The sequence below is a fragment of the Capsicum annuum genome, chromosome 4 (assembly GCF_002878395.1).
Source record: "Capsicum annuum cultivar UCD-10X-F1 chromosome 4, UCD10Xv1.1, whole genome shotgun sequence".
Lineage (NCBI taxonomy): Eukaryota > Viridiplantae > Streptophyta > Magnoliopsida > Solanales > Solanaceae > Capsicum > Capsicum annuum.
The window spans coordinates 2463405-2471865 of NC_061114.1; the positions used below are offsets into that span (position 1 = coordinate 2463405).

Sequence of the window (8461 nt, forward strand, 5' to 3'; positions counted from 1 at the left end):
ATATATGTATATATATATATACATATATATATATATATATATATATACATTAATTTATTTTATACTCCCACACAAATATATACTCCCATGTTATCTAACTTATCAAAAATATATTGAATTTACTTTTGTTTTTATATATGCCAACTGGTCTTAGACTATATTATACAAATTCCATGTCATCTTCATTTTATTCTTTGTTCTTAGATTTCATTAAAGAGAAAAGAACAATAAAATTTTGGAATTAATCAATTTATTGAAGTAAGTATATAATGAAATGATAGAGACTATACATACAATACTTGTGAGTTGTAACTTTCATGCATGGCTTATATATTATTTTTATTCAATTTCTAATTAGGATTGGACCACTTAAAATTAATTATATAAGGATATAAAACTATGACGTCTCACCAATTTTTATGTAACTATATCATTAAATCAAATTGTAATTTAAGAAAAACATAATTGTAATTTAGCTACCTCCAATGATTGATGTTGATTGTCAAATAATTATCTTAATATATGATTGTGTCAAAACATTCAACGACATATTAAAAAACATGAAAGGGAGCAGTATAATGAGTGTTTGAGAGAACAATGTCCCACGTGAAAAGTAAAAAAGAAATGAAATTATTTATAAAATGTTGAATATTTAAGGTCTCTTGAAAAAAATGTCAATTTGGTTCAAAACGAATGATATCATACAATATTAAAAGTATTTTATGGTAATTAATTATCACAATAATTGATATTAACGTCACTGTACTAAAATGTTTGCACGATGGGTATGAGGATGATAGAGTGACGGCATGAGATGTATTGTCTTATTGTCTTCGCTTGTCTATGGATCAATTTACTATATTTGATCACAATTTTACGCTGCATACAATCAAAAAAAAAGTCGATGAGCTTGGTAACTATAAATACTCAGATGATATGAGGCGATACACAAATAATCTCAAAATTAACTCATTAACAGTAATTAATCAAGTAAAACTTAGGTCAAAGGGAGATGATCAAATTATTGATCCGTATTGTGAACAGAGTCACACATGAAAACCAGAAAAGGAAAAAAAACTATTGATATGGGGCAATATACAAATAATCTCATATTTTAAAAGCATAGATCAAACTAATTTTTAATGGATCAAAAAGTTGGGTGGATTCTTTTTAATGCATTAAAAAAAAAATTAATCTTTTAAAAAGAAATTTAATTTTTTTAAAAAAAAATATTATTTTTTTAAATTTATAAAATGACGTGGACCTCTAATATACCGCCACGTGGCAAAGCTCTTTTCTAAATACCGGTTGTTAAAAGTAATGGCATGGATGAGCCAATTTTTTAACAGCGATGGCATGAATGGGCCCAACATTTAACGGATGGAATAAATGAGCCATTTCAGATAATTCAGTGGCATATTTGAGCCTTTTCCATATATAAAATAATACTTTCATAAAAGTTAGCTAACTAACAACAGGAGTTCAAATTTACTTGGTTATTTCTTAAAACAGATTAATTTTAAACATTATAAGATGCTCCTTAAATGGTGTTTCTTATCATATGCTTACAGATGTATTTATAATTGTTACATTTTACTACTCATTACATGTAAAAATTCATAGAATTTTAATAGTTATAATGGATCTATAAAAATTAACATGAGACAATATATATGTACCTATAAGCTTATTTTCATTAATCTGTAGAAGTTGCATCTTGGTTAAGTTGACAATCTCCCATGGTAAGAATCCACTAAGATTGTTCTGCGATGCTCACAAAACTTGCAGCGACGAGATATTGAATATGAAGATCGGGACAGAGCCAGTAATCTGATTATCCTCCATGGCTAACTGCACAAAATTAACAAGATTTCCAATTTCTTGTGGAATTATCCCTGCAATTAATGTGTAATAAAATAAAATTCTGAAGTAATAAGATATAATAGTGCTAGTATTCATAAGATGAAAAGTACCAGAGAAATGGTTAGTTCGGAGATCTAAGACTTGCAGATTAGTTAAACTTCCAATTGCACTATGTATTGGTCCATCAAACTCATTATCCGATAAAGACAAAATTTGAAGTTGTGAACAATTTGTCAAGCCTGTAGGCATCTGACCATGAAGCTTGTTATAAGACAGATAAAGCCCTTTGAGTATTGGGAGACCATTGCATAAACCATTGGGAAGATATCCCGATAAGCTATTGCCTATAAATGCAATGAATTAGATCCTAGAAATATTGAAAAGTGTGAATGGTATAGAACCTATAAGTTGATTATATTGTACTGCCAACCATTTCATGTTGTGAAGATTGCCGATCCCTTCTGTAATATTTCCTTCAAGTGAATTATAGGTTATCTCCAAAGTCTCCAACCTTGAGGCATTCGAGAGTGACGTAGGAATAAAGCCTACGAGCTTGTTACCCATCAAGTTTAATACTCTAAGGTTTATAAGACTTCCAATCACTTTTGGTTTTTGGCCCTCTATGGAATTGAATTTCAGATTCAAAGTCTCCAACATCGAGGCATTCGAGAGTTACGTAGGAATAAAGCCTACGAGCTTGTTACCCATCAAGTTTAATACTCTAAGGTTTACAAGACTTCCAATCACTTTTGGTATTTGGCCCTCTATGGAATTGAATTTCAGATTCAAAGTCTCAAGTTTTGAAATATTAGAAATTGAAGAAGGAATGGAACCAGTGAAACTATTATTCCTAAGACTTAGAAATTGAAGTTGGTGTAACAACCCAAACCAAGAAGGAAACATTCCGCTGAAGTTGTTGACACTTAACCTAAGAAACTTAAGCCGACGCAAGCTTGCCATTTCTTGAGGCAAATTTCCATGGAAATTGTTGCTTCGCAAGTCGAGAGAAACAAGAAATGAGAGGTTTCCAAATTCACGGGGAATCTTGCCTATAAGAGGCATGTTAGAAAGATTCAAGGACTTCACTCGCTGATGACGAGAACCACAAGTGACTCCAACCCAATGACAAACAGAAGTAGCCAAGAGACCAGCTTTCATTCAAGAAGTGAAAGAGGTCTGAAATGATTTGGGATTTTAAGGATAGAAGTGCTAATTCATTAGTAGTAATGTTGGTTTGGGTCATGGCTGAACTAGCCATAAGCAACAAGAGTGTTGAGAAAAAAAATGCAAAGGCTTTCTCCATTATTGCAAAAATTAGTAGGTATGCTCTATAACATGTGGTTTCGAGACTTTATATAGCATTGAGTTATCCCTTTTGGTCTTCAGGATTTTGAAAAAAAAAAATAGTACTTTTCTTCATGCATTCCTTCATATATTCAGTGGCAAAGTCAAAATTTTCATCAAGAAATTTCAATATATAAAGATATAAATTCATACGAAAATCAAAAAGTCTCATTAAGTAATATATACATAAAAAATATTTTTACCTACCTAAACAATATATTTTTCGAGGAACATGTGGCTCCTCCATTTCTCCTATGAATTCTAATTTCAGCAAGTCTTGCACGTTTCAATCAGCCAAAGACTTGTGGAAGTCAACAAAGTCTTGCTTTATTTTATCTAGACTAGAATTGTGTGGTGCAAAAATGGTATGCCATATTCCTCCAATAAGTTAATTTTACTTACACTATACTCTCGAGAAATATTTTCACGTGATTTGCATATTTTATATCTTCATAATCCTTTTAACTCTAGCTAGGAAAGAACATGTAGACTTTTATATGGGATGGTAATAAAAGGAGCTTTTAATTATAGTTTATAATTTGTTTGAAATTTCGACTTGTTATAGAGTATGTTTTCATGAATTTCTTTTTTAATAAAAGAATACACAACATTAATTTGTATTGGTTATTATAATTTTAGGAAATTTTTCACCAAAAGACTTGACAAAATTGGAGAAGACAAAAAGTACACCAAGTCTTTACAATCATACATTGGGTTGAAAAGTTATTCCTCTAATCACTCCAAACGCTCCCAAGTTGCCTTCTACTAAAGTTCTATGTGGCCAATTTTTATCCTACATGGCGTCTTACGTGTATTATGTGTCTTACGTGTATTATGTCACATAAGACTTGCTTACTATCACGATCTGAACCAGGGCCCTGGCCGTGACGAGCATTCCTGAACCCGAAGGCCCGGAACGCCCTCTTCTATCCGGCAATCATGCACATAATTCATATGATCAAAGTAATACGGATTAGACACAATAATGTGGAAACATGGTCAACAATTTAAAAAAGTTAAAGGCCTGAAAACACGCCCAACAATATTTAATAAACATCTGCAATAGTCTGCGAAATCTCTACTGACATACTATCTGAATAACTGGGACAAGGCCCCCAGCAAACCAAAAACCATACTAAAATAAATACCTAAATGACTAGGCCTTCCGAAGCAAAGAAGGCTCACCAACTGAACTCTAAGACAACCCTGTCTGTAGACTTACTGAGGATCTGCACCCCTAGACTGTGCCTCAGTACCTGGGAGGAAAGGGGGTCAGCACAATTGTCCTGGCACGCGAAGCAATCCAAAATAGAGTAATTGAACATATATATATATATATATATATATATATATATATATATATATATAATACGTGAGATCAAATTTTCATCAAACATTATGCATAAAACAGTTTCTGAAAACACATGGGCATCTTCTGAAAACATGTAACCTGTCTATAAATCTCAAACTCTGATCTGTGTATTAATTCTGAGTTAGGTGGTATCCCCTACAAGTCTGATATTCCAAGGGCGATATGGAATCCGCCATTGACTCGGCGGGGAAGCCCCCAACCAGCCGCAAGGGTTGAAGCTCCTGAATCTGATACGTCAAACGACACTTAAGTCAGCGTATAATAATATACCCGGGTCGGCAAACCACGGTTTTAGGCAATGAGTTTCTTGAACTCAAGCCCTCTTCAGGGAATCACCTAACATCTCTGTATGCCCATTTTTAACCTTTTCTGTACATGTAACATTCTGAATGTCTAAAATCATGATAGTCTGAAATGTCTATTAGTCTGAGTCTGATATGACATTGGTCTGAATTGGTATCGTCATACCAAGACTTGCAAGTCACGATTTCTGAGCCATAATAAATTAAGCTAAATCTTTCATTTAAAGCATAATTTAGACCACCAAAAACGTGCAACTGATATAGAGGATTTCGTGTTTCGAAACTCAAGTCAAAATCATGCAAAAACTTCATCAACATATGGTGGTCTAGTGCCTTTAGTAAATCCATGCACTCTTTCATTACATGCATTATGAACATTAAACATTCATGCTAGATTCCCTCTTTAGTGATGTAAAATCACCTCTAAATCATAACAAGAGTTCAATCATTTCATATAGTGCTTTTCAAGGATGCATTGCAAAACAATTCATATGCTATGAGAAATCTGAAAAATTCATAATAAGAGGGAATTCACCAAAAATCATGCTCTCAACAAGAATTCATTCTTAATACATTGTTTCATACATTAATATTCTCAAATCACTTTGGGGAAGGTCAAAAGACCAAAACAATGATGTTAAAACATTTAATACATAAATATATACATAGATTCAAAAACTCCATTCTAAAACATGATTTTTCTATGCCCATGAGAATTTAGGAAAACCCCGCGTACCTCTATTTCGGAAAATAATAGGTGCTTCTTGAAGCCTGTGGATTGGGGATTCCGAATCTCTAATCAATTTTGAAAATCCACGGTTGAATCTTTATTTATTTGGGTTTTTAGTTTGAAACCCTTGGGAGTGTTCTTGAGAATTTTTAGATGAATGTGAATGTATTTTGGAGAATTGGGGACTGAATTTCGTGTTTATGGCTGAACAAGGGTGGGAAAAGGACCATTTTGCCCCAAAAACGGAGTGTTTAAGTCACTTGAAACCATTACATAGGCGCCGTATATGATATCGCCTATATTTACATAGGCTCCACCTATGCTATCGCATATGCTTTCCAGTGGCCATGTGCGATTGGTTAGGCGATGCATACTACTTTGAAAAGTCAAAACTTCTTGTTCGGGTGTCGGATTTTAGCAAAATAGGTATCGTTGGAAAGCTAACTCAAAAACCTATCATTTTACACATAGTAGGATCTCTAATTCGACATATATAAAGAGTCATGGTCGATAGAAGCTGACACAAATTACAACGTCCACTAAAACTTAATCGATCGAAATAGTTTCAACTTGTCCTTGAGTTGAAGGACCTCTATGGTCTAAATTCATGCTCAAATGGATTCACATACTACATAAACATGCCAAATTGGCATAGGATTTAAGGCTCTAGGATTATCAACGCATCAGAGTCATGATTTTTATTCTAGCCTGAAATGCGGGGTGTTACATTATCTCCCCATTGGGATCATTCGTCCCCGAATGATGGATAGAATGTCGAAGTCTTAAGGGTATGGGATAACGCGAACATGATATGTTCCCTAAGAAAGAATACACTGATCGGAAACATGACTATAAGATTGGAACTACTGATGTTTTAAATGCTTATGTCATACATGCATATCCGAGGCATGAAATACACAACTGAAGCGACTCATAGGCTGAATTCTCACAATGAATCATGCATATCTGATGCATGGATCTGTGACCGAGTTGTTCTCATGAATGCAGGACTGAATACACTGATAAGATGAACTTTTCTATTGAACATGCATTTCTAATGCATGCATATCTGACTGAACTAACGTATGAACGTATGGCTAAATACGCAATAATAACTGATGTGAAGCTTGTAATAAGAATCTATGCATGCAACTGAATGGGGTATCTCCCCCTTGGTACCCTATGTCCCTCTATGAATGCTCAATTCACTAAGATACTCGAAAAACTGAGGCGATGCACAGGGCACCTACGAATTGAATCATAACTGAACATCTGGAATCTGAATTTAATGCATGATGCATGAAATGGGATATACTCATAACTACTGGTATACTCTATCTTGAAATAGTAGCATGTCTGAGATTTTGAGTAGCATGAATAAGTGCAAAGACGAGAAAACAAGTTATGCGAATCTAACTGCTAAACTGACTTATTGGCCATATAGACTGAATTATACTACACCCTCATACTTAACTGGAGTACCTCTTCATCACAATTCTCTAAAGAAATTCTAGCAGTAATAGGGAGCCATGAATCTTAGGTATGGATTACACAAGACATTCAACTAAGGAATCACCACATTGACACTACTCTGCAGTCTGGAACATAGGCATATAACTCCTGAATTAGGATAGAATTACCAGGCCTTTGGCATTACAACTTCTTACTTTCAAGCTTAGCACACTTCTCGAATATCACTTAACTATACTATTCTCCTTAAATATCATATTCATTCAAATCAGCTTAAAATTCTCATATGAGCATTGACAAATCTTTCTACTAATGTCGGAAATAACTTAATCCCTTCACCGTGATCAAGCCTAACTCTAAGTCACAAAAATACAACATGCCAGACCACGCTATTATTCTAAACCATATGATACAATCTTCTATATCTCCTTTAAAGATCACATCCTAAGTATAACATGCCTTACCACTTCAGTGACTACTCTAAATTCTTACTATGAAGTCGCTAGCGCATATAGCATTCCTTTACAACAATCTCAACATGTCATTCAAGTCTATCATTATAACCACATATGAACTTCAAAGCAAACACTCATAAAGGCATACTTCACATATTCTCTAAACCACTATCAATATCACTCCCAGGAGCTACCCCAAGAACATACACATACAAAATTCCACTAATCATCACATAATAAAAACTTGGCCCCAAATCTTACTTCATACTTATAGCCTTATCTAAACAAGCATACTATGATCTGCCATCAACAAGGAATAATTACTCACCACCTCTATCATCGCATAAGGAGGAGTCACAAAAAGGTTAGAACATAAGATCTGGAGGCATGGAATGATACTATATGAAGCTTGACACTCATCTGAGGCCTGAGGAATAGCAAAACAACAACAGGGACTCACGGAAGCCCTCTGAATTTAGGGTATTCATGGCTATAAGCTGAATCTCTCCAATCATTTGGCGTAAAACATGAGTTATGGAAACGGAGCACATTATAAAGCGTGAGCACATGACTCTCTATCATATGTATGAACGTGAACTGATCATAGAACTAAATCATAAAGCATGAGTAGGTATTAGGATCACTGAAAAATATTGAGATAGGAATGGGTTGAGATTCACCCTTACTTTTTGATGTTCTATATCATCATGACATCACTACAAGAATCTGAGAGTCTTACTTGGTTATTCGTTTAGTCATCTCCCCCTTAGCTTCAAGCCATCATCTTAAGTTTTTGGGAGATACCATACTAGACTTTAAACTTAACTGCACTCACTGCACTTTGGGTTCTGAAATATGACAATACACAAAATTAATAAAACTTAACCTGAAAGACCACATATGAGAGTGGAACGCCCACTGCTAA

General features: G+C 34.1%; 1 long non-coding RNA gene across 1 annotated transcript; it reads right to left on the minus strand.

Moving 5' to 3' along the window:
• Positions 1-614: 614 nt before the first annotated feature.
• LOC107869894 lies at positions 615-3397 on the minus strand. Its single transcript, XR_007054348.1, has 3 exons — positions 2294-3397; positions 1680-2207; positions 615-879 (listed from the first exon to the last, which is right to left on the minus strand). It is a non-coding gene; the product is annotated as an uncharacterized LOC107869894 (long non-coding RNA).
• Positions 3398-8461: the final 5064 nt, after the last annotated feature.